The sequence below is a fragment of the Hemiscyllium ocellatum genome, chromosome 2 (assembly GCF_020745735.1).
Source record: "Hemiscyllium ocellatum isolate sHemOce1 chromosome 2, sHemOce1.pat.X.cur, whole genome shotgun sequence".
Lineage (NCBI taxonomy): Eukaryota > Metazoa > Chordata > Chondrichthyes > Orectolobiformes > Hemiscylliidae > Hemiscyllium > Hemiscyllium ocellatum.
The window spans coordinates 90349620-90377584 of NC_083402.1; the positions used below are offsets into that span (position 1 = coordinate 90349620).

The 27965-nt window shown below is 39.0% G+C and overlaps 1 protein-coding gene across 6 annotated transcripts in view; it reads left to right on the forward strand.

Annotated features, from left to right (window-relative positions):
- Positions 1 to 27965, forward strand: part of dapk1 (death-associated protein kinase 1) — a 253471-nt gene that overhangs the window by 22434 nt on the left and 203072 nt on the right. The window contains exon 1 of one of the 6 annotated variants that reach the window (XM_060838354.1): positions 8652 to 8671. The exons of the other annotated variants lie outside the window; for them this stretch is intronic. The gene's annotated coding sequence lies outside the window, so the exon portion shown is untranslated. Of the gene's footprint in view, positions 1 to 8651; positions 8672 to 27965 lie in introns of those variants that run through there. 6 annotated transcript variants of the gene reach the window in all.

The window sequence follows — 27965 nt, forward strand, 5'->3', positions numbered from 1 at the left end:
CAGCCTTGAAGTGTGCAGTGCACATTCACCCTTGTTTAGAGTGTATAGGGTTAAATTAGCAGGCAGTGTTACACAACTCAGGCAGTCTCTTGAATTTAGAAATTTGTGGAATGATCTAATTGGGATGCTGAAAACAGTGCAGGGATTTTAACTGGGTAAACAAAATGTTCTTCTAGGACATTTCTGTCAAAGAGGACGACATCATAATACTAACCATTTTGCAGTGTTGTTCCTCCCTTACTTGCAAATGGTAGTGACAGTCTGGAACTCTTTCACCCCTACAACCTCCAAACTGTGGCCTATCCAAAGGTATTGGGTGCAAAACCAAATGAAATTTTTATGAAGGAGATAAACTTGTTTACTCCCCATTTTAATTAGGACTTGGTTAGCACAATTATTTGTCGGTGTAGCTGGCATGGCCAGAATTTTTTTTGCCTATCTTAATTTCCCTAGAGAAGATGGTAGTAAGTTATTTCCTTGAACTGTGCTGTTTATGCAGTCATATAATCTTTGAGCATAGAAACAGGCCCTTCTATTGCCGTAACTATACTAACTAATAAATACCAAATGGCACTAATTCCGCTTACATGTGGTCTATAGCCTACTATGCCCTGGTATTTTAAATGCATATCGAGATGCTGCTTAAATGTTGACAGTATCTACCTTCACCATCTACTCAGGCATATGTCTACCACCATCTAGGTGAAAAAGAAATTCTCAGATCTCCTATAGATCACTTACTCCTCACCTTAAACCTCTGCCATCTGGTCTTAGACATGTCTGCCATAGGAAAAAAATTCTCAAATTTTCTACTCTGTCGATAACTCTCAATCAAAGATTCCTTCACCCTGCTCTGCTTCAAGGAAAACAAACCCAGCCTATCCAGTCCCTCCTCATAACTGAGACTTTTCCTCAGCGGCAACATCTTGGAGAATCTCCTGTGCACCTGCTCCAGAATTACGCACACAACTCCTCCAGCTGTGGCCTAGCCAGTGTTTTTTGAAGTTGTAACAAGATTTCCTTGCTCCTATATTCTGTGCCCTCGCTAATGCAGGTAAGCGTCCCATATGCCATGTTCACCATCTGGTCGACCTGTGCTAACAACTCCTGGGGATCTATGGATTTGTACATCAGGGTCCCTTTGATTCTCAGTACTTCGGTCAGGACCCATTGTTTTTTGTGTATATCCGTCCCATATTAGACCTGCCAAATGCATTCCTTTGCACTCTATCAAATTTATCAGCAGATCAATATTGGATTATAGCCTAAGGGTCTCCTCCTCACATCACTAATTTTCCTGTTATCTGCAAACTTAGTACTTACACCGTTTTTACATTCACATTCACATGTACATGTACATAAACAACAAGGATCCCAGCAGCAATCTGTGGTACACTGCTAGTCACTGGCTTCCAATGGCAAAAAGCATTCCTTCACCACCACGCTTTGCCTCCTGTTTGCAGGTCAATTTTGGTTCTAGTTTGTACTAGCCGTTGATCCCATGGGCTCTTATCTTTTTTGGAACACCTTTCCGTGTGGGATTTTGTCATAGGCCTTACTGAAGTCCATGCAAACCATGTCAAATGGACTACCCTAATCACTTAATCACCTTTTCAAAAAACTCAGTTAAATTTCTTAGACAGGATCTCCCCCTAACCAATCTGTTCTGAGTCTTTTTGATCAATCCCTGCCTTTCCAAGTGTTGATTAATCTTGTCGTTCAGAATTTGTTCTAATAATTGCCCAACCAGTGATGTTAGTGTAACTGATCTGTAATTACCTGGCCTATCTCTGCTTCCTTTATTGAACAAAGAGGCCACATTAGCTATCGTCCAGTCATCTGACATTTCATCTATAGCCAGCAAGGTATTAAATAATTCCACCATGGCCCCAGCAGATCTCCTGAATACCCTTACCTCCCCTAGCAACCTGGATAGATTTCATCAGGCTCTGGTGATTTATGCTCCTTTACACTCACTCAAACATCAAATACCTCGTTATTAATCTTAACATGTTCTAGAGCCTTGCAATTTGAAATCCTCAGCTATAATATTTTTCTTCCTTGTGAATACAGGTAAGTATTTATTTAAGACCTTACCCATGTCCTCTGGCTCAATATATAGATTACCCTTTTGATCTCTAATGGGTCTCAGTCTTTTCCTGTAATCCTCTAATTCTGAATATACTTAGAAAAAGTCCTTGAAGTTTCCTCAATTGTATCTGCCAAAGATATTTCATGGCCCACCCTTTTCCCTCTTCATATCTTCTTTTTAAGCAACCTCCTATTTTCTTTGAAAGTGCCTCCCTCGCTTTTAATGTGTTGTATCTGACATACGCTTCCTTTCTTTACCTTTTCAATCTCACAATATCTCTTGACATCCTTGGTTTCCTGGATTTGCTCCCCTTACTTGTCACTCTTAGAGGAACATGCAGAATTCTACTATGCTACTTTTAAAAGATTCCCACTTTCCAAATGTAGAATTATCCATATGTAGCTGCTGCCAGTCTGTTTGCCAGATCCTGTATAATGTATTTGAATTTGACTTTCATCCAGTTTGGACTGTTAACTTATGCAGCATCCTTATTCTCTTTCATAAAGACTTTAAAAATTATAATTATGGTCACTGTCCCCAAAATGCTCCCCCACTAAATCTTCAACCACTTGACCAGATTCATTCTTTAGGATTAAGTCAAACATGCCCAGTTTCTGGTAGGTTTATCTTAATATTGACACAAAAAGCTCTCCTAGATGCACCCCTGTTTCATCCTAAGGGGATCCCAGTTAACTTTAGCAAAGTTGAAATCTCCGACAACTATAAGCAAGTTTCTCTCTCACCTTTTGTGAGTTGTCTACGTATCTGCACCTCTGTCTCCCTCCAACTGTTGGGAGGCTGTAGTATAATGCCAGCAAAGTAATTGCCTTTTTTAAATTTCTAAGCTCTATCCAGATGGCTTCATATGAAAACCTTGGACATCCTCCCTCATTATTGCAGTGATGGTTTCCTTTTAATATAATGCAATGCCCCATCTCTCTTACGTCACTTCCTCTAACCAATCCCATACACATCGCATCTGAAACTTCTATACCCTGGAATGTTGAACAGCCAGTCCTGTATTTTTCTTCAACTGTGTCTGTGATTGCAACAATATTGTATTTCTACAGAATGATCGAGCTCCTTACATTAAAATAGATGTTGTTTAGCTTTCTGGACCTACCATGTGCCTTACTTTCCCCATGTATTCTCCACCTACTAGGCTGTCTTAGCATTATTTTGATATCTGATTGGACCTTGCTCCTGACTTTACATCTACTCTGTGCATTTTCCTCTAGCAAATAATCTTAAAACATCCCAGCAAGGATATTGGACATATTTCAGTTCAGGTGCAACCTGTCCAGCTTTTACAGGTCCCACCTAACCCAAAAGCTGGCCCAATGATCCAAAAATCTGAAGCCCTCCATCCAAGTCATACATTCATTTAATCTTATCTTCCCATTCCTACACTTAGCATGTTATACTGGAAGTAATCTGGAGGTTACAATTTTGGTAGTCTTCCTCATTAATCTACTTCCCATCTCTCTCAAATTCTCTTGCAGGACCTCTTTCTTTCTTTACCCATGTTATCAGTGCCAACCTATACCATGACTGCTGCAATTCACCCTTCCCCTTCAGAATGCCCTGTAGCCATTCTGAGACATCCCTGACACTGGCACCCAGGGAAGCAATACATCACTTGTTTGCTGCCACAGAACTACCTGTTAGTTTCTCATACTATCCACACAATTGGGTCCCCTCTCACTAAAGGTCTCCCTGTCTTTTTTCCTCCTATTGTTGTGCAAAAGAGTCAACTGTGGTGGCATAAACTTGGCTGCTTTACCCTGAGAGGCCATCCCACCACCACCTCCGCCACCCCCCCCCAAACAAATGTGTCCAACATGGTATATATGTTTGAGAGGGAATTGTCACAGAGGGCTCCTGCACTTCCTGCCCTTGCTTGTTAGTCTTTCTGATGTTCTCATGTGATGCTTGCCTGTCTGTGTAGCCCTTACCCCTTACTTGTGGCGTGACCAACTCAGTAGATGTGCTATCCGTTATGTTGTCTGCATGAATGCTCCATGGTGAGTCCATCTGCAGCTTCATTGCTCCATGTGATCAATCAGGAGCTGCAGCTAAGCACACTTCCTGCATACGTGGTCACCATGGAAACTGGAAATGTCCCTGATTTCCCATATATTGCAGAAGTAGCATTCCATAGGGCTGAGCTATCCTGTCACCAACTGCAAAAAATAAGGAACCAATCGCTTAACCTTACCCACACTACTCGCCAGATCAGACTTTTCACTCTTTCTCAGTATTTGTGCCAAACTATGGAGCACAAACTACAAAGCACAAAAATAAACACTTTATTGTCTGTGTCTTCTTCCTGGCATCGCTCACTCAGTCTCAAAAGTTGGTTTGCAAGTGGGCAATCCTCTTGCCCTCTGACACTGTTTGAACTCTGACATCAGGTAGAGTTCTGCTTCTGGATTCTGTTCCTCTCCGCTCCTGCAGCCGCTCCAGCTGAGCTCCATCTGGGCCCTGCTTCTTGCATTTTATCTGGAAGCTCCGCTACTGTTGTTCACCCCCAAGTTTAATCTGCTCTGTTCCTCTCCCACTGCTGCTCCAACTGATGTACGAGCTTTACTCATGATGTACCATGTTAGCACTGTGGATGTTCCTATCTTCTCATGGTCTGCAGTAACTCAAGAATTCGGCTCACTACCGCCACCTTAAGTACAATTATTGGTGGACCTGGCTAATACTACCCAGATCCTGTCAAGCAACTTTTAAAAACTGAACATTGCAGTCAGTGAATGTGCTTATTTCTGACCATGTTACAGTGGAAAGTCATTGATAAAGCATCTGACGGTGGTCACTGGTACCACCAAATCATTATGACTCTTTGAATTTGAGACATCCACATCGTACATTTTGTACGGTTTCCTTCCTCAAGTTTTTATCTCAATTGGTTTTCAACAGGGAAGCAGTAATTAGAATTCCCAAGTTGATAAATTAAGAGATTTGAGGATATGGGAAAGAGTGGGGTGATAGTAGGTGATGAGTTCATGGTTTCTTTGGCCTTTTTTAAATCTAAAGCATGAGACCACATGGAGCTTGGACTTAGCACTGGATCCAAGAGCAAGACTGCCTGAATATACACCATCTGCTCAATGCCTGTAAGACAGTACCTAGCCAGGGTTGGTGATAAAAGAATGTGGATGAGGTCCGCTGAAATAATCTCTCTGATTCTTATGTTTAATTATCTGTGTAATAGATCTTCCAGTTTGAATATTGGTGCTTAGATATTAATGAGAAGGATTTTGTCAGGTTGGTCAAACTGGCTTTACCTCAGTATGGATTAAATTCTTTGTTTCGATAGTTTTAAATTAAATCAAGACTTCTGCATTGGGGTACAAATTATAAATCAAGCCTTTTTTTATGTGAGCAAAGATGCCGACTTTCATTTAAATGTCTTCACAGAAACTCCACTGGGAGAAAGGTTTTACATAGTTTGATCAGCTTGCCTTGTTTTAATTAGAATTTAGGCAGTAAATTCTCATCTAGAATTCCAAGGGTGGTTATTTCATTGACCTGAATGTACAAAAGGCTGTTTGATTTACATCAAATTAATATGGGTTGTAGGTAATTTTATATATTGATTGCAGCTGACTTATCAAAGGAATGACTGTAGAGAAGCCTACAGCCTTCCATGCTTTAATATTCTTTATAATGCCACTTGAGGAACTCCTTGCTCCCTGCTTATGGGTGCAACCCCACTTGTCCCATTCCTACTCACTCTCCACCTCTCCTGATTAAAATATCTGCCATAAGATCATTTTGGCAGTCCTGCCCAACCTAACCATTGTTGCTTCTTTGGACACTACCTCCTAAAATTGCTCTTTCTTAAAAATGTGGTATAATGAAGTACTACACCAATACTTTTAAGATTATTTTGTTGATATCGTGACTGCTTATTTACCGACTTCCAGAGTGCAGTGGATGGGGAACAATCAGTTCCTGCTTTTACATTCCATAATTAGTCCTTCCCTGCACGTGCATGTTAATCTTGTGCTCACCACTTCTGCAGTGAAACCAAGATCCTGTTTTGGATTGGTGCAACTCCTGTGTCAGTGCTCTACTTGCCTTTCAAACTCAGGTTTTAGCAAAGATGAAGGTCATTTGGCTCTTGACTGTTCTGGCATTCAGTTGGTTTGATGTTAATACCCATCTAGCCAGAGTCAGTCAGTCTCAGTTTGATATTGTCAGTTCACCTCAGCTTTTTGAGGAAGGAGTTCCAGATTTCCACTGTCTTTTCTGTGATGAGGTGTCTCTTGAAGTGTCTCAAGATAAAGTCCAAGCTTTTATTTAACTTTAAGATTGAAAGCAAGTGAAAATGTACTTTAATGTGACAAATTCCAAAAATCTATTGTAGTTTTTAACATTTATACATTGGTAAATGTTGTTCCTCCTGTGACCATATGCTGAGTACTAAGATGCCGATTATTCTCGATGTTATATGTTGGCCTTGATAAGGACGAGAAAACAAAATCTGAACTATTTACCTTTGAGCTTATTTTGTTTTAATTTTAGCCAGAATTAAACTGTAGGCCAACGTAGGTTATCAATCCAACCGTTTGATTTGTAAATGATCTGCTGATTGAGCAGTAAAGAGATAAAGGTGTTCAGGTTAACAATCCATTTGATTTCTTTGAGTGGAGTGTACAAAAGCACTCTGAGGGGAAATTTAAACTATATTTAATGTATTTGTCTTTAAAGGAGTGATGTAAATTGAACAGAAATTCATAACTGTATCTTGGGTGAAATTATGAAACAGATGTAGAAGCTTCTTTTGAAGCTAAATTGTTTTGTGAACACTGTTTTTGCCAAGCACCAGCACTTTAAGAACAGTCTCTGTGTTTTGATTTTTAATATAAACTGCTCACTTGAAAATAAATTTGTGGAAGTGAGACTTTATTACAAATAGAACAAGAGACCATCTGTTCTTGCTCAAGATTTATGCTTGCCATCCTACTTGATGTGTATCTAATTTTTTTTTTATTTTGACCACTTCCTTCGGTCTTATACTGTTAATTTGTTAACCTGTACAGCATTCACAGTAGCATTTAACTTGAACCAATAGTACCAATTATTGGTCCTGCAAAACAAAATGCTACTCCCCACAGCAACCTCAGCCCCCTGCATCGTCCTCTGCCATAACAACGCTCATCACAAATGCCAGAAGCAGCATTATGTATTTCTACTGGGGAAATCGACTGCCTTTCTGCATTAACATCAAATTTGTAATTATTGTCCTTTTTTTTTGTTGGGTATTCTGCAAAAAATTATACTTCCTTTGAATCCACTTACTGATTATTTGTTTGTTCCATTATTGCCTTCTTTTGAATCACCATTTCATTTGCAACGTAATCAATTTCCCCCTGTCCTATGCAGACCTAGCCCATCTAAAAGATTATTAACATGAAATGCTACACCTTTCTTTTTCCACATAGATTCTGTTTGACCTCATGATCGTTTCTAGTTTTCTTCATCTGCAGTATTTTGCTTTTATTACATTAGTGAAACCTGTTTAGCCAAAGCTTCCTCAAGTGTTGAGTACAACAAACGTATTTAAGCTCAAAAGATTACTGTTATGCCTCTATAAGATTATATATTAAACAGTACATAAAAGCTCATGTGGATTCTGGAAATCTGCAAGATAAATAGAAAATGCTAGAAATACTCAAAGTCAAGCAGCCTAAATGGAGAGAGCAGGAATACCTGGTGCAAGGCCAGTTAACTGTTGTTTGTTTCTATGTAGCTGCTTCATAAAGTAAATGAATGTTTTTGATTGCATTTTTAAAAATCACATGTTCTTGTGGAAATTCATTATCTATTAATCAGATTTAACACTCCCAATTATGAATTCATCTGTTTTGTTTCAGTAGCCAACAATTTGCTATTGTTGACAGCTCAGATGAAATTGAACAAATATTTATGAATCTACAGTAGTTAACTTGATAACCACTACCTCTGCAATGCTGTGTTTATGCATACTTATTCAAATATAATTAGAATTCAGCCCACACTGATTGCCACTGAAGGGTCATTGATTCTTTGTCAGGAATTGAGGATTACAAATAATTCAAGGCTTTCATATTTTTTTGTGGATGAGTGCTGTGGCTTAATTTAATAAAAAGCTAAAGCTTAATAAATTTCTGAAACAAGAACTAATGTGAGATTTCTGTAGTTCTGTGTAATATAATGACAAATGCTGAATTGTAAAGTACTATTGACTAAGCTATTCTGTTTACGCACCTTGTATTAGCCACCAATTGACAAATACAAATGTGATGTTTGCATCAAGCCAGTTTTTATTTACAAACATGGACTTTTTTCAAGTCACTATGATTCAGGCAAAGAGACACCCCATCATTTAGGTTAAGTTTCATACTGCAGTTTTTACATAAACTGCTGAATTGTAAAGCTGTGATAGTATTTTTAAAAAATCTCATACACATTTTATTTTGCATCTGACACAGGATGGACACTGACATTTCTGTCAAGAAACTAAAAGTCCTGGGTGAGACTGAGTAACATCAGATTTGGTGTGCAGAAAGCAAATGGAGCTGCAACGTAATGTTATTTTTTCAAGTTTGCTATAGTGTTTATAGAATAAAAGTGATCTTTGGCACATTTAACTAGAGATTACAGAATTTTGTGCACCTGCCAAGAGTCCTGTCTTTTAATGTCTTGTTGAAAGCCTCTGAAATCTACAGGATTTAACTTGATAACCCCCACCTCTGTATTCCTGTATTTATGCACATTGATTAAAACAATCAAAATTCAGGAATAGTCACGATCTTTAGATGCAAAATGCAAGAGCTGTCTTCAAAAGTATTTTCACAGAACAGTACATGATGAGATATGTTGATGCATAGCATTTGGGTTGTATAAAAGTGACTGATGTAGCACTCTGAGATGGATAGATATATAAATGTATACACACACATGCATTACAATATAATTCTGAATTCATCATTGGAGCATAGGGGCAGTAAAGATGTTTGCTCTTGATATCAAGGCAGCATTTGACAGAGTGCAGCATTAAGGAGCTCTCGCTAAACTGGAGTCAGTAGGAATCTGGGGGAAAACTCTCGCTGGAGTCTACCTGGCACAATGAAAAATGGTTGATTATTGGAGATCAGTAGCCCAGAAAATCTGCCCTTATGGCATAAGGCAGCCATTTATCAAGGAGATGTTAAAACAGTTTTATTTGTGTAGCTTCAACTTCTTCTTTCCTCTGACTAATTGCTTTCAATTCTTCGATAGCAATTTGTCCTTGTCCCTTAACAGTCAAGGGAAGACTAAAAGATGATTGCCAGTGCCCCCAGAATTTTCACTCTCACTTCCTTTAATATCTTTGGATGCATTTCATCCAGTCGTGTTCTTTTACAACTTTTAAGTACCAAAATGCTTCTTCCTCATCGATAATGAACCATTCTAGTGACAGATTCTAATATAGCTTCGTGCTTTGTCACTGTGGCCTGCATAACTTGATAACCACTAGTAGGCGGCACGGTGGCACAGTGGTTAGCACTGCTGCCTCACTGTGCCAGAGACCCAGGTTCAATTCCCGCCTCAGGTGACTGACTGACTGTGTGGAGTTTGCACGTTCTCCCCGTGTCTGCGTGGGTTTCCTCCGGGTGCTCCGGTTTCCTTTCACAGCCCAAAGATGTGCGGATCAGGTGAATTGGCTATGCTAAATTGCCCGTAGTGTTAGTTAAGGAGTAAATATAGGGGTATGGGTGGGTTGCGCTTCGGCGGGTTGGTGTGGACTTGTTGAGCCGAAGGGCCTGTTTCCACACTGTAAGTAATCTAATCTAATCTAATAACATCCACCTCCTTGGTTAAGACAGATGCAAGATATTCATTTAACGCCTATACCATGCCCCTGTCTCCATTTCGTAAATCCCCTTTTTGGTCTCTAATGGACCCTACTCCTCCTTTTACCACTCTTTTACTAGTAGTGTAATTATTAAAATCTCTGGGATACCCTTTATGTTGGTGACTAATTTTTCCCCACAATTACTTTGCTTCTCTAATATGCTTTTCCACCCCATGATGAACCTTTTGTGTTCCTCTTATTTCTCAGTTGAATTTTGTACATGACACCTCTCATAAGCACACTTTTTCTTTTAATTTCTATCTTCTTCGTCATCCATGAAGCTTTGGATTTGTTTGTCTTCCCCCTTTTTGAGGGAATATATCTTTAGTTTCCCCAAACCATCTCTTCTTTTTGAGGGTAGCCCAGTGCTCAATCATAGAACTTTCCTGCCAGACATTCATTCTGTTCTTTCCAGCCCAGCTCTGCTTTTGTCTCGCTGAAGTCTGTTCTATGTCAAGTGACTTTTCTTTCTTACTCTGGATTGACCATTATCATTTTCTACCATCATTTATTCTTGTGACACAATAATTACTGTTTCTTAAGTGTTTCTTCACAGCCCATTTCATTTCTGAGTACCATGTCAAATAATACATCCCTTCTTGATGGACTGGACTCACACTTCTCGGGAACTTTCCTGAGCACATTCTAGGAGCATTGCCCCTTGCTGTCTCTTAAACTGACAGGCTCCCAGTCAATGTTTGGATAATCAAAGTCTCCTATCCTAGGCACTTGATAAGGTTGGGATTTCTGTATGTCCCTGCAGATTTGTTCTATTGCATCCTTCCCACCAGTTGGTAGTCTGCAAATGACAAAGAACAATATAATTGCACCCTTCTTTTTCCTTAGCTGTAACTAAGTTGATTTTGTTCTTGAATTGTCAAGGATAACCTCTTCCTCCAGCATTTCACTCTTTAACCAATACCTGACACACATCCTCCTTTCTTGAACACGCTGTACCCAGGAATATTTGAAATACAGTATTGCCATTCCTTAAGCCAGGTCTCGGTTAATGCCACATCAATGCAACCTGCTCCTTTAATTCGCCCAGTCTTATTTACTGTATTTCATGCATCGTAATCCTGATTTAGATTTTGCTATTTTCTCCCTAACTCCAATTTCACCTATTAACTCATTATTCTCTGTACAATTGTAGTCTGTCTCTTGAAGTATTTTGTGAACCTTGGTGTTCGTCTTTACTATTCTGTCTTGTTTTCATACCTTGTCAAATTAATCTTAACCAGTCTTCATTTTGTGCTCGTGTATTAGTTCCAAATCCATTAACCCTAATTAGTAATAGCTGCTTGTCATGGAGCACAGAAACAGAACCTTCAGTCTAACTCATCTGTGCTGATCATCCATCCTAATCTGACCTCCTGTCATTTGCCAGCATTGGGCCCCTATTCCTTCCTGTTCATATACCCATCCAGATGCCTTTAAAATGTTGTAGTTGTACCTGCATCCACCACTTCCACTGGCAGCTCGTTCCACCGTCGTCTCTGAAAATGTTCCCCTTGGATCCTTTTTAAATCTTTCCCATTTCACCTTAACCCTATGCCCTCTAGTTTTGATTCATGTCAAAAATATTTTTAAAGTGGTTACATGACAAACAGTGCTGCTTTTTTTTCATTCAAATCCAGTTCAGGATATATCAATTATTGCAACCATAATAATGACAAAACATTTAAACTAGTTTCCAGTATAAATTGTGCCAAGTTGTAAGAAAACAACAGTCACATCTTTCTCTTTTATCATTCCTCATCTCTCTTTGACTCATCTTGTCCACATGACCCACTTCCTGTTCCCTTGATTTACATTTCTCTGAAACTACTGATACCCAATTTCACTTGATTGCACACCCTCCCCATCCGAGCTGATACTGCAAATGCTTACCTTCACCATTTAAAATTTGCAGCCATCACCCCTTCCTCAAAACAAATCTTAACCCTTGGCACCTCCATTTTTGTTAACTGTCCAATTTCCCTTGCCTCTCCAAAGCCTTTGAAAGTGTTATTGTCTCCCATGTTTCCAAGAACTCCTCCAGTTTTGAATCCCTCCAATCTGTTTTTTTTCTATGCCTGACTACTGAAACATCTCTTACCAAGATCACAAATGACTACTTTCTCGATATAGCTTCCATCCAGCTTTCCTTGCGTAGTTCCATTCTTATCTACCATCTTGTAGCCAGGCACTTCTTTGCAATGATTTCTTCTCCTGCTTCTGCACTATTTGCCTTGGGTACCCCATGAGAAGTCACCCTATTCCTCATCTTCCTGCTGTATGTTGATATCATCTGAGACAGAGCATTAGCTTTCACATGTAACCTAAAGATAGCCAGGTCGATCTCTTCCTCATCCATTTTCCACAGACCACCTGAGTTCCTCTCTCATTTTTAATCTTTTTCGCCATCTATCTCGCCACCTATTTCTCAATGGTTGATAAATTATCCAACATTCTTATCAGATACGTTTTGAAAATCCAATTGCACTACAATCTAGCAGAATTCTTCTCCCTTGTTTACCCCCAACTTAAAACTGCCAGTTATATAACACATTTCAATATACCGCAAATTTGTTTGAGTGCAAAAAAAGTCTTTGTAACTTAATTTTGCTGGTGTAAAAATAAGAAAGAAATAAGTATTTTGTTATTATCACAGTACAGCTGCAACACTCACTTTTTAAATCCCAGCATCCACAATGGGCTTCCACTGTAACAGATTATTGAAAAATAATTTGCCTAAGTGAACAGCTACCACTTTAAATAATAGATGATAATATTGTTGCCGCTACTGATGTGAGACAAAGGGCACAGTTTTAGAACTAGCAGCATCCTTAGTTTCCCACGTACACACTACTGTAGGCGTTTTGCTATAATGTGCTGTAGAAGTCCACACTTTTACATTTCCTTTTATCGTAGGGTAAAGCTTTTCTTACTGTAAGCCTGAATCCTATGGCTCTCATTTAAGTTTAGTAGCTTTTTGTCACAATGGAATTGGCTGCCATGCTTGTCGTAATACTAGTGTTCAAACTGATCTTGAATTTACATAAAAGACTTCTTAAAATTTACCTACAATATAGATTGTACTTTGCCACAGTTGTCATAATATGATGGATGGAGACACCTAATTTTATTGGTGCTAAGTGCTGCAATTCTGGAGCAGAATGACTTTGTTTTTGTTTTTTTTAAGTATGCCTTTGCATGACACATCTGCTGTGTTATGAAATAACCACATGCTGCCTTGAATTTAACTTACTGTCACATTTTTCTTTTTGTATTTGCTTGTTTCTTTACATGACAAAGGTTGAAATAAGCATCACAGCTATTTCGAGAACCTTGTTAACTTCCAAAACACTACATTACTAATTTACTATTCTAACCCACAGTTCTTGTAAAGAATTTACTTGGCAGTAGGATCAAGGCTTGGTACTACTTATACAAATCATTATTGGCTGAATGTCAATCCTTTTCAAAATATAGACAGCATGACCTCCTTCTGAGGTCCCCACCATCTTAGATGCCAATCTCCAATGAATTTCATTCGCATCACATATGGTTAAGAAATGGCTCAGTGCGGTGATTACAGCAAGGGAATGACCCATGACAAAATCCCTGTTGTAGGGCTGACAACTTGTGTTCCAGAAACAGCTGTGCCTCCATCCAAGCTGTTCTCGATATTCAACAATATTGGCAATTACCCAACAAAATGGGAAGTTGTCCAGGTATATCCTGTTCACTCTAAGCAGTACAAATGCAATTCAGCCAATTACTGCACTATTAGTCTATTTACAATTGTCTGTAAAATGATTAAAGGTGTTCTCGATAATGATACTCACAGTACTTCCATATCAGAAGTGGCCAGTTTTAAGTTTGAATTCTGTCAGGATCAGTGCAACCTTGGTTGAAACATGGCCAAAGGAGCTGAATTTGTGAAGTGAGGCGAGACGGCGGTTGATTGAGTTGTGTCAAGGAGCTCTAGTGTAGTTGAAGTCAGTAGGGATGGGTGTGAAATGCTTGTCACTGAATGATCTGGAATCATTTGTAGTATGAATGAAGATGGTTGTGCTTGTTGGAGGCTTCAGACCCAAGACTTGACTGCAGGATTTCCTCATAGTGTCCTAGGCCCAGTCAATTTCAGCTGCACGATTAATGCCTTTCCTTGATCAAAATATCATAAATGAGGATGTTTGCTGATAATTTCACAGTGATAATTGTACAAAAATAAACTAGTAAAAAGCATAACTTTGGCTTTCTTGAGTCTTGACATCAGTTCACCACATTATCTTTAACATGGCCCCACTGTCGATAAGGGCTTTCCTTCTTGCTCTCCAATCCCTGGTTCCACCCTAATTCTCATCTGTATGCTATCCCTAGAAGATATCCAAAAATGCAATGTAATTTTACACAGGTATGCTGACAGCACCAGTACTAGATGGTCATCTGTCACCTCCACTGTCTCTAGATTGTCAAACTGCCTGATATCCAGTACTTTATGAAGACAAATGTTCTCTTGGGTTGACCAAGATCTCCAAGACTAACACTATTCTCTAGTCACCAACTCCATTCCACTCCCTGGCAACTGCCTGAAGCTGAAATCAACTATTCACTTGGTGTCATAGTTGATCCAGGCTTCTGGCCAGATACCTGTACTATTGCTAAATATATCTTTTCCCTAACTCTACAATCTTGCCTGGTGTTATCTCTGCTTCAGCTCATCTGCTGAAATTGTTATTTATGTCTTTGGTATCTAAACTTAACTGTTCTCTCAAACCTGTTTGGTCTGCCATGTCCCATCTTCCATGTCCTTAACCTTGTCTCCTAAACTCTGACTATACTCTTACTCATGCTGGCCTTGCACTGTTTACCCATGGTGTGTGTTAATATACCTGTGTCTCCTCGTTGAGCAATACTTCCATTCTAAAATTGTTTCTTTGTCCCTTCACTAAGTCTGTCAATCCTTTGACCTGATGGCCTTCTGGGAAATTTGCCCTCTTGACACCATCCAGGAAAGGTTTTGCCTGCTTGATCGGCAATGTGTCTACCCCCTTAAGCATTCAGTATATGAGCATTGTGACTGCAGTCTATATCGTTTACAAGATTCACCTTAGCAATTGGCCAAAGCCTCTTTGGCAACAACTTTCAAACTTGAGACTTCAACCAATTAGAATGACAGAAGGTTCATTGGAATGCTGCCATCTCTGAGTTCCTGTTGAAGTCACTCCCTATCCTGACTTGAATGCAAGCTGCCATTGAACGTGGTTGGTTTAGAATCCGGGAACTTCCCACCTAATAAAGTTGTGGCAATGCTTTCATTGCACGGAGCAGCAGTTCAAAAAAAGTGGCTCACTGCCATCTTCTCAAGCAGTTAGGAATGTGTAATAAATGTTGGTGTTACCAGTGACACCCATGTCCATTTCAGTTATGTTTTTAAATGCAGCCATTGTAGTGGAACCTTTTTTCCTAAGTAGATACTTCCATTCCCCCCTCACTTTCACACCTATTGAGTGCATTGTCTCTTTGCTTACAGCAACCTCCTTAGTCACTAATACAGTCATCCACTCGGCCAAAATTTTTTTTATACCTACATCATCCCATGACTAAAATGCTCCCATTGCAATCCACAGCCAGATCAGTTTCAGTATTATTTCCAAGGATCACATTTCCCTAAAAGAAATTAATAACCCATCACCTGTTTCCCTCACATGGATCTGTATGTTGGTGCTTTGGTCATACAATAACACAAGTACACTTTACATTCTCCAAAAACTAATTCTCTCTATCTGGAGCATTAAACTGTCTCTTGGAAATCATACTGAGAAAGCATTGCCAATTCTTCAGGGCTGTTTTTGACTTAAATTGGGAATGGATGCTAATCCCATATAGGGATCTTTGTCAGAGGTCTAGCAGACCTTGATTTCTGCATCTCATTTTAATGCTGGTCAACAGCTCATCTGTCTCATGTGGAAAGACGTTTATGGTTAACAAGAAATGAAGTCAAAGTCTAGGGAGAAACAGTTGGGCCAATGCCAGGAGAAGGAAGCCATGAAGAGGATGTGCCATGTTAGACTAGGGTGGGCAAAATTAAAAATCACGCAACACCAAGTTATAGTCCAACATGCTTATTTGGAAGCACTAGCTTTTGGAGCACTGTTCCTTCGTCAGGTCGTCATAAGGCTATGGAACGTTTTATAGGAAACGTAGGCATCAATGTTTCAAACTAGGTGAACGCAGAGGACAGCTCATGGCCGCACTCGGAGAATTTGCTTCTTGAAGAGTCTCTCTAGATTTCCTATAGCTTTTCCTGGCTTGGTAACTAAGACAGCAGCTCAGCTTTAGAGCAGGTGTACATGCCATTAAGGTCCACCTCCAGTATATTATTAGACCTTGAACTATATTTATTAATGATGGTCATTGAAATACTTATTCGCTAATCAAAGTTTAAAATGGGAAATCCTGCGGAAAATGGGTCCACTTTTTTTACTACTCTTCCATTCTTTTTCATTGTGTTGTTGTAATCTACTTTGATCATCTGTTCTTTCCTGTTTCTTTTACAAGATTGTAACACAGAACTAATTACCTGAAATCCCTCTCTTTTACACTCATAGTCCTTGATTACATTTGCCCTAGATTAAAACCTGTTCTCAACATGACTTTTTTTTAACACAACTTCAGCATAGATAAATCTCCCAAAGTATTGGAAGCACATTACACCATTGAAAGAGGCCATTTGGCATTTTGCACCTAAGCTAATTATGGAAGAGTTGTTCAATTGTTCCCTTTCCCCATGATCTTTTGAAAGTTTTCCTTTTCAAATAATTATCCACTTCCCCTTTTTAAAAAGCTGTTATGTATTTTGTTTATACTTGGTCTCTGGTAGGATGTTGATTTCTTTGCAGCACCCTACATTTTTTAAACAAAAAAATCCTAATATCTTAAATTATAATCCACATTCTCTCATTTTTCCACAAATAAAGCCTTTCATGTATAGCATCATCTTAGTAAATCTCTTGTATACTCTCTTGATCTCCTGACTGTTGTGCCCATGTTCATCAATTTTTATTTCCTTTGTGTATCAGATTTAAAATGGCTTTGTAGCATTTTATCTGTTATGCTTCTGTTGATTGTTGTATTGAAAACTATTTTTGGCTTGTTTCCATTGACTGAAGCACAGATTAGTTTTAACTCTATCCCTAGTAATTCTGTTACAGTTTATTCCTTTTTATTAACTGTTACTGTTGAGCCAAAGGTACTTTCATGTGGTGCACAATGCAGTTTGAATATGGTTTGTCCTGTCTATTGTAAAGGGCTGCTACTTGCAAAGGAAGATGCTGATGTGTCTTTTGAATTATCTGCTAATGCATATTCTCGATAAAGGAAGGAATAGTAATATATTTCCAAGTCAAAATGGTGAGTGGCTTGGAGGGGAAAATTGAAGGTGGTGGTATTCCCATGTATCTGCTGCCGTTAACCATCTAGATGGAAGAGATTATGGGTTTGGAAGTTGCATTCTGAAGATCTTTGGTGAATTTCTGCAGTGCATCTTGTAGATAGTACTCACTGGAACTACTGAGTGTTGGTGGTGAAGGGAGTGAATGCTTGTGGATGTAGTGCCAGTCAAGTGGGCTGATTTGTCCTGAATGGTCAAGCTTCTTAAGTGTTGTTGAAGCTGTACTCATCCAGGCAAGTGGGGAATATTCCATCACTCCCCTGACTTGTGCCTTGTAGATGTTGGACAGGCTTTAGGGAGCCAGGAGGTGTGTCACTTGCCACAATATTCTTAGCCTCTACCGTGAACTTATAGTTGCTGTTTTTGTGTGGTGAGATTAGTTGAGTTTCTGGTCAATGATAACCCCAAGGTTGTTGGTAGTGGGGAATTCAGTGAAGGTAACACCATTGAATGTGAAGGGGTAGTGGTTAGATAGGCACTTATTGGTGGTGGATATAGCCTGGCGTTTGTGTGGCGCTCTTCTGTTCGTTTTTGAACCATTGCTGTAATGAGGTCAGGAGCCGAGTGGCCCTAACAGAACCCAAAGTGGGCGTCACTGAGCAGGTTATTGCTGTGCAGGTGCTGGTTGATAGTGTTATTGATGGTACCTACTGTTACTTTACTAATGATCGAGAGTAGACTGGGGCAGTATTTGGCTGGGTTGGATCTGTCCTGCTTTTTATGTACATGACATACTTTGGCAATTTTCCCCATTGTTGGGTAGATGCCAGTGTTGTAACTGTACTGGAACAGCTTGGCTCGGGGAGCAGCAAGTTCTGGAGTACATCAGAATGTTGTCAGAGCCATAGTCTTTACAGTACAGTATCTAGTGTTTTCAACCATTTCTTGATATCACGTGAAGTGACTCAATTTGGCTAAAGACTGGTATTTTTAATGCTGGGGACGACCACTGAGGATGGGGAGATTTGTGGAGTTTTCCACTTTCGTGAGTTATTTAATTGTCCACCACTATTCACAACTAAATGGGGCAGGACTGCAGAGCTTAGACCTGACCTGTTGGTTGTGGGATCACTTAGCTCTGTCTAATGCTTGCTGCCTATGCTGCTTGGCATACAAGTGGTCCTGTTTGATGGCTTCACCAGGTTGACACCTCATCTTCAGGTATACCTGGTGCTGCACCTAGCATGCTCACCTGCACAGTCTGTTGAACCAGGGTTGATCCCTTGACTTGTTGATGATTGTTGAGTTGGGGATACGCCAGGCCATGGGGTTACAGATTGTGCTGCAGTATAATTCTGCTGCTTTTGATGGCCCACAGTGCCTCATGGATGCCTAGTCTTGCTAAACCTGTTTGAAGTCTGTCTCGTTTAGCATGGTGATAGTGTCACACAACGTGATATAGGTTCTCAGTGTGAAGAACTTTGTCTCTGCAAGGATTGTGACGTAGTCATTCTTACTGATACTGTCATGGACAGATATGTCTGCACCTGCCAGATGTCTAAGCAGAAGATCAGTGTTCCTGTTGGGCAGTGGTTTAAGACTTCCTTCTTGAATTGGTAAGAGACTCTGGTTTGAGGATGATTTTGGCCACTCGTGCTTCCAGCTAGTATAGTTAATACTTAGATTTTTTTAAGTTTCAAAAAGTTAGTGCAATAAAATGGACAGAATCTAACTCAGGGTTTTACTATGTGCTTAGTGGTAGTAGCCCCGAGATCAAATGCTTTAAGAAGCTTAATGCCTCACCATTACCAATTTCCATCACACTGGGATTTCTGTCTGCCCATTTGTTTCAACTTACAGAAGCTGTACTCAAGTTTTGCAGAATCATATGAGAATTAATTGTGTGGCAAAAGGAGTCAATGATTAATGGATATGATTTTTCTTTGCAGTCGAATTGTTGAAAGAAACTTTTCTGGAAAAATTCATGATTTACCTTGAGTTGAAAAGTAATACTGTGTTTCATAGATTTTTAATGTATGGTTTCTATGTTTGCAGCTTTTTACTTAAAGACTTTGACAAGGCCATCAAATTTAAAAACAAAATACTAGAGAAGGTGTGTGTATGTGTACTCTAGGAAGGTGATCAACCAACTATCCTTAACCGTGGAAGTTGAGAACAGTACCAAATTAAAAGAAAAGAAATATACTTTGATGAAGATAGTTTTAAATGCTAATAAAAGATGACACAAAAAATAAGTTGGAGGCAAACTAGCAAGTAATGTGAAATGGACACTAAGAGCTTCTTTAGTTGTATAAAAAAAGGAAAAGAGAGATCAAAATGATCATAGGTCTTTTTGTAGAAAAGGGACTGGGGAGACAGTAATTGTAAACTGCAAATGGCAGAGGAGTTGAATAAATATTTTGCATCCATCTTCACAATAGAAAACATTAATAGCATTCTGTAACTATTGAGTAATCAAAGGGCTAAAGTGGGGATGGAATGGTGGGCAAATAAATACAGTAATTATTACTAGATAAAAAGTACTAGCGCGATGATGATGGTTTTCCAATCCCTGAGACTTCAGTGTACACTTATTCAAAAAGGAAGGGAGACAAAAACAAGTAATTATAGGCCAGTTAGCTTAACATCTCTTATTTGTAAAATGTTAGAGTCCATTATAAAGGATGTAATAGGAGAGCATTTTGAAATTTATAGTAAAATCAAGCAAAGTCAACATGGAGTCATGCAGGGGGAATCCAGCTTGACAATTATTACAATTCTTTAAGCAGATAACAAGTAAGTAGCGAGAAGAACCAGTAGATGTAATATATTTGGATTCTCAAGCATTTGATGAACTACTGTGCATGAGGTTTCTTGAAAGAAGAGCCTATGTTTCCTTTCATGCTGTAATTTACACACATCTTCCATCTCTCTTTCTCTTTCCCTTCACCATTAACAGCCCATTTTGTCTGCCTCTATCAAAAGTATTTTAAAATAAAACATATTCCAACACATTTCAGTTCTGAAAAAGAATCATACCGACTTGAAAAGTTATTTCTCCTCTCAGATGCTGCCTGACCTGCAGGGTGTCTTCAGCATTTTGTTTTTTCAGGTATCCAGCAGCCGCATTATTTTGCTGTTGTAAGAACATATTGCCAGGATGGCTCAGTGGTTAGCACTGCTGCCAGGGACCTGGATTTGATTCCACCCTCGAGCAACTGTCTGTGTAGTGTTTGTACATTCTCCCCATGTCTGCGTTGGTTTCCTCCAGATGCTCCAGTTGCTTCCCACGGTCCAAAGATGTGCAGGATAGGTGGATTGCCCATGGGAAATGTAGGGTTACTGGGATAGGATGGGGTGGATGGGATCCTCTCCGGACAGTCAGTGTGGACTCAATGAGCTTCCACCTTGTAAGGATTCTGTGATTATATATGAGCATGGGGTCAGTTAGCCCAGTTGCTTGGACAGTTGGTTTGTGATGCAGGGTGATAACACCAGGGTGCATCTTAATTCCCCGTCTTCATTTTTCTGCATAAGCATGGATAAAGGATTGGCTAATTAATCAATTCAGGATGACAACTTGTAACTCGTGGAGTACCACAGGGATCGTTGCTGTGGCCACAATTGTTTACGATGTGTATTACTTTCTTAGATGACAGAAGAAGCATACTATCGCCAAGTTTGCTGATGACACAAAAATAAGTGGGAAGGTAAGTAGTCAGGATGACACAGTCTACAGAGGAGTGTAAATAGGTGAAGTGTGTGGACAAAGGTTTGCAGGTGGAATGTAATATGGGAAAATGTGAAATTAGGCACTTTGACAGGAAGAATGGAACGACTGCATAGTATCTAAATGGAGAAAGCCTGCAGAAAGCAGCAGCACAGAGATTATGGGTCAATCCTCTTGGAATCACAAAAAGCTAGCTTAAAAGTTTAGGTAATAGGGAAAGCAAGTGGAATGGTGAACTTTGTTTCAAAGAGTGAAGTTTTTAAAATATATTTCATAAGTCAATTGTCAGGACCGCACCTGAATACGGTGAATAGATTTTGTCCGCTTAAAACAAGAAAGATCTACAGGTATTGGAAGCAGTCCAGAGAAGGTTCATTAGGTTGATTCTGAATTCGGAGAGAATTTCCTATTGGGAGAGGTTGAGCAGTTTATGCTCTTGTAAATCGGTATTTACAAGAATAAGAGGACACCTTATTAAAGCATATAATATTCCTAGGGGACTTGGCAGGGTAGATTCAGAAGGATCATTTTCCCCCTTTAGGATCGAAGGTCGTAACTTCAGAGGAAAGAGTCACCCATTTTAAAACAGAGGATTTCTGAATGTTGCCAATCAGAACACTGTAGAGGACAGTCAAGTCTGGTTAAATATATTCAAGACTGTGAAAGACGGATTTTTAATCCGTAAGGAAATTGAAGATTATGGGGATAAGGCAGAAAGCAAAACATGGATCAGACATTATCTCATGGTGGAGCAGCTTACTGGCCTACTTATGCTCTTTGTCTTATGGATTTACGACATTGTGGTCAGGTTTAAAAAAATGTCATTCAAGCTTATGTATTTTTCCACTTTTTTTTTCTCCTACTATCAACCAATAACAGTGTGGTGAATGTTGAGCTGTTGGCTTCTACTGCAACATTTAATGTTTGGAATCAAGTTACTCTTTGCATTACAGAGAGTTTCTTGAACTTTTATTAATATAGGAGAGAGGGCCTCGGAAGTTAAAATAACTCTTGCTTCAGAAGATTGAATTCCTTCTGAGGCTGCAGCGTCGCAGGTTGTGGATACACATATAGTTGAAATCCTCTCGCCTCAGTTGATCTGCTTAACACAGCTGTATTTTCACCGAGTGAGTCACAGTTTATAAGGAAGCAGAAGCAGAAATTGATGGCAGTAGCAGCTCATGACCTTGAGTCAGCTTAATGCATGCTGAACCTTTGGCACCTGTCATTGTGAAGATGAATACCATAGATACAGCAACTTAGTCAGGTCATGAAAGAAGATGTACTTTCCTCAGTAGTGGGCAGTGCGAAACTAGCTGCATAGACAGGTTATTTGTCTCCATGAAACTACAAATACGTTCTCAAATGTGTCTATGCATGCCGTGACTGTAGCCATGCATTTCCTGGATGTCAACTTGTTGGTCACCTTCAAAGAGGATGACAGTCCATATTTGTGCTTATGAAGGGGAACAAGGAAGTGAGACTGCAAATTGCAGCGACACTGGTCATATTATTTCAGCCTTCCTTAGATTCTCAGAAGATGCCAGGAGAATTGCAAATATTATGCCCTTTATCAAAAAAGGAGTAAAAATTACAGTAGTGGAGAAATGTCTGGAAAGAGTAATTCAGGACAGAAATTAGTCAAATGGACAAAGCTGGGATAATTCAAGGAGAGCCAGCATGGATTTATGAGAGGAAAATTGTGTTTAACTAACTGGAGTATTTGAAGTGAAGTATGGGTTGATGAAAGTAATTCTGTTGATGTGGTGTGAATAGAATTCCAAAAAGCATTTGATACAGTGCCACGTGATTAGACTTGAACAAAGTTAGAGATCATGGAATAAAAGGGACTGTTGTAACATGGATACAAAATTGACAGATGATATGAAACAGTGTAATGCTTAATTAATATGTTTTGGGGTAGGTTTGGATGTAGTGAAGTTCCCCATTGGTCAATATTAAGATCTTTGCTTTTGTTGATCTATAATAATAATAATCTAGATCTTGATGTGTAGAGGACAGTTTCAAAGTTTGTGGATGGCATAGAACTGGAAGTATTAAAACTGAGGAGGAAAGCCTCAGAAGGTTATTGACATATTGATGGGGTGTGTTGATATGTGTCAGATGAAGTCCAGTGTGGAGAAATACAAGGCAATTGCATTTGACAGAAATAACGTGGAGAGATAACATTCAAAAAGGGTTACGACTCTAAAGGAAATGCAGGAGCAGAGGTGTGTGTGTGTGTGTGTGTGTGTGTGTGTGTGTGTGTGTGTGTGCGTGCGCATAAGTAGACAGGACAGGTTGAGAGAGCATTTACTAAATTATTCAATATCCTTGGCTTTTATCATATGAGCGTAGAGTACAACAACAAACAGATAGTGTTGAGCTTGTATTAAACACTGTTTAGACCTCAGCTGCAGTAATGTGTGTAGAGAGCTGACACCATACTTCAGGGAAGATGTGAAAGTATTGGATAGAGTGCAGAGTAGTTGATAAAAATGTTTTCGGGAATAAGAAACTTCAGGAATGAGGGTGGATTGGAGAAGCTGGCACTGTTTTCTGTGAAGACAAGAAGACTATGAAGAAACTTAATGGAAATTTTCAAAATTCTGAGTCTGGACAGATTGAATAGGGAGAAACTGTTCCACTCCTGAAAGGAATTAGTACAAGAGTGTACAAATTTCAAGTGTCTTGCAAATGAAGCAGGTATGATATAAGAAAGAACCTGTTCAAATGTGAACTAGTTAGGATCTGGAATTGGTGTAGAGGCAGGTTGAATCAAGTCATTCAAGAGGGCATTGTTTGAATAGAAACATTGTGTAAGGTTAGGGAAAAGGCAGGAGAATAGTGCTGAATTATAATGTTCATCTGGAGAGCTGATTCAGACGTGATGGGCTGAATGGCTTGTTTCCACACTGTACAATTCTGATATTCTTTGTGGCCTTACAGTTCATTGCGATTTACATTAATCTGCCCCTGTTAGCATTCTGATCTGCGAAATATTTTCAAAATGTTCAGTCAGTCCATCTTTAGTTAGAGACTCCAGTAATTTCCTGACTCCAAGTAATAACTGGTCTGTAGTTCACTGACCTGTTTCACCGGTCTTAAGCGGTGGAGTAATGTGCAGTTTTTAAAAGAACGGTTCTTAAATTGTGAGAAATGTTTTGAAAGATCATAATTAGAACCTTTTTGCAATATCCTTACCTAAAACGGCAATGAAAAGCATTTATTCTCCATTTGTGTCTTGCTTTTATTCATTATTGCTTAATAACTTGCACCAGTTTTAGTGAGTCCTTTTCCTGATTCATTGTTAACTTCCTTGGCCCATCTGACTCACTGCCCCTTCCTCTACTGTGTGCTGAGTATTTATTAAAAATTTTCACCACTTTATTCATTTTCATTGACAATATTCACATTATCTGTCTGTTTTACATTTATCTGTTATCTTTTACAACAGATATTGAGCTATGCTACTGCACATCCTATTCCGACTCAGCTTAGAGAAACAAAGCCTGGAAGTCATGTTTAATTGCTGCCAAGTCTTTTCTGTTCACAGATTTTGACAAGCCAAGTTGACTTTTGGGTTTTACTCATACAGTTTCACTACTCTATTCTCCAAAATAATCTTCAGAATAATATCAGGATTCTTATGATTATTTTGTAATACTTGATGGTATTGCACGAACTGTATTTTAAAGCTCAGTAGATGAAACTTAATTCACAGGTAATGTTTAGTAGAAGGAAGCTCTATTACAGCCCTAAAGTCTTTCCCTTGTGGCAGTTGAAGGATGAAATGGGTAATGGGTGAAAAGAACTGCAGCAAATTTTAGCTTATTTGAGGTAGCCTGACCAGGTAAGAAGTTTGCTGCTCCTATTGTATTAAATCCATGTAAAACTGGAAAAAGTCCATGCTCATTTCAGTACAGAGTCAGTAAATCTCAGTCAGGATTGCAATTCAAGCACTATCATTAGCCTCAGTTCTGGGCTAAGGGTAATGCTCCTATAGGTGCAAATAATCAACTGGAACAAGGAAGTAGTGAAAAAGAAAATGAGTTTGTAATGGAAGCATTGCATGCAGTTGGTTTGGGTTTTATTATTTTTACGTCTAACAGGCAAGTAACTCTTTTTGCTTTTACAAATTCGCCAAGTCTATAACAAAACCATTTATGCAAAAAGAAAAGCTAAATAAAATCATGTGATCCTGGAGTTAATATCGGACTCAATTGGTTGTGACACCAAAACACACCACGGCTCCCAAATATCTTGGGTGCATTTTTCAACATGGCTCATGAGCACTCTTAGCATAGGTTGCCGGGTCACTTATTCTGTGATACTGTTGCCATCTGCCAATGCTTGTTCGGAAGATAAAGGTTCCAATGTGAACCTGTCACCCTAATAAGAGGGTCTCAATTTCCCTGCTAACATTGTAGATGTTTTCAATCAACCTGTTCAGACATAACATGATATGATACACCTTGGGAGCTGATAGGACTTGAAAGCTGCATCTTTTGGCTTAAAATTGGGACATTACTGCTGCACCACAAGAGCCCTTGTGCTGACATTGTTAGCATGGATGAAAGCTAAATGACAGGATACATGCACCCTTCTCTTCCAGTCTGACTAAATGCTCAGTAGTTCCAGTTATTCACTGGCCTGCATCATGGGCTGGGTACTGGCAGATGGGACTACATTGGGTTGGGATATCTGGTCGGCATGGACGAGTTGGACCGAAGGGTCTGTTTCCGTGCTGTTCATCTCTATGACTCTATATATCAATAGTACGCCATTTAATGCTTTTCAGTCAGCAATTTGAAAAATTATTTTTCAGTTTCATTTTCAGCAATATTAGAAATATGACCTGTTATTTTCAATTTGTTCTGTATAAAATATGCATAAATGGTATCTCAGTTTTAAATAAAACCAGATTGGCTTTCTGATGAATGCACAATATGGAACAGTGCCATTTGCATTTGTTGTGCTAAGTCAGTTGACCTAGACCAAGACAGCTTTTGGTACACTACAGTTGACTTCATCACCCTAGGTTAGAAACGGGTAAATTGTTAAATCCTTCTCTCATCACAGTTGATGATCACATAATTACAGAATTACGATATTAGAAAAAGGAGGCTGTGATCTCTGTTGAAAAGGGCCACAAGCAGGTGATTGGGCAAAAAATAGGACTATTCTTAAGATCCTTGTGGATGAATAGCTCATCAACACTGAATAGGCTTCTATAATGGCAGAAAGGGTTGCTGGGATTTATTCATTTCTGAAGTGGGTTCCTGATCTCAGTCACACTGTAAAGAGACTAAAAGCAGAGACTTGAAAATTCCTTGCCAGATAGAAGGAAATACAGTGGGTGTATTCATTTTGTGTTTTCAGTCATGCTTCTTATCATCGAACCAGAAATTGATAGAGCATTTGGTATGTTTAAGTTATTAACATTAAACATGGCCTGGAAAATGTAAGATAAGAAAATATAAAATAGCTTGATGTATAAAACCCAACATTCAGATGATATCATTTTTATGTATTATTCCAAAGTAGTGCAATGAATTCAGTTTAGAAATGTGATAAATACCTGCCTCCTGTTCTGATACAAAATTTAGTAATGATGGAATTAAATAACTACAAAAAACTATGTTTGCTAAAAATCTTAAACAAAAACTGCTGGAGAAACTCAGCAGGTCTGGCAGCTCTGTGTAGAGAAATAGTTAACATTTAGAGTCCAGTGATCCTTCATCAGAACTGCCAAAAAAGGTCACTGGATTCGAAACGCTAAGTCTATTTTCCCTTCATAGATGCTGCCAGACCTGCTGAATTAACTACATGTTGCTTATGCATTAAGTTTATCCATGAATTACTGAGAGCGAATGATTGATAATGTTTGTAATAAACAGCATAGGTTTTATTTCATGCTGCTGGCTTGATCATTAAAAATTCTAGCAATTTGTCAGAGGTACACATGCTTGTACATAAAATCAAAATTTGCACTCTACATAATACAGATTTCTTAATTGTTTCAGTTCTAAACTCCATATCAGTATCTACAAATTACAATGAATTTCATGATATCCTTATACAGATACTCTTGCTAAGAAACAGAATTGTCTGAAAACTAGACATTATTATTAAAACGTGCCTGGCATCATTTATAAACTTTTAATCAATAAAATTAACTTTCCCAGGCAATTCTGCTAGATGGTGCATGGCAACAGACATGCCTATACTTTTGCTTCAGATTTCCAGCATTTGCAGTTCTTTGTTATATTTTACGTCCGTATTGCTAATTGCATTCCAGGCTATTCCTGGGCTCCAAGTGACCCTGACCTCAGCTGAAACAAAATACAAATCTCATCATGTCCTCAGTCCCATGGCTACTAGTTTTTGAGAGAGTATATTATAATTCTTCCTACACTGAGATAATCAGTATCAAAATGTATCGCACTGGGAAAGCACAGCCAGTCAGGCAGCATTCGAGGAGCAGGAGAATTGACATTTCAAGCATAAGATCTTCATCAGGAAATTGAGTTTATGCTCCAAACGTTGATTGTCCTGCTCCTCAGATGCTGCCTGACTGGCTGTGATTTTACAGTGCCACACTTTTTGACTCTGATCGCCAGCATCTGCAGTCCTCACTGTCTCTTATTAAATGCTTAATCGTGAAGAAATTAGATTTTTGAGAAAGCAGCAAAGTATTAATGGACTTGGATTTTGTTCTCACCCAATTCCAGATTGTGCAGCCTATTTGATATGTGTAGGGGGCATAAATCCTAATCTCTGTACATCTTGCAAATTTTTGAGTATATTTTCAATTCACTGAACTCCTTTTTAAATGTCACCGATCAGTTTCTATACTAATTCAGAAGTG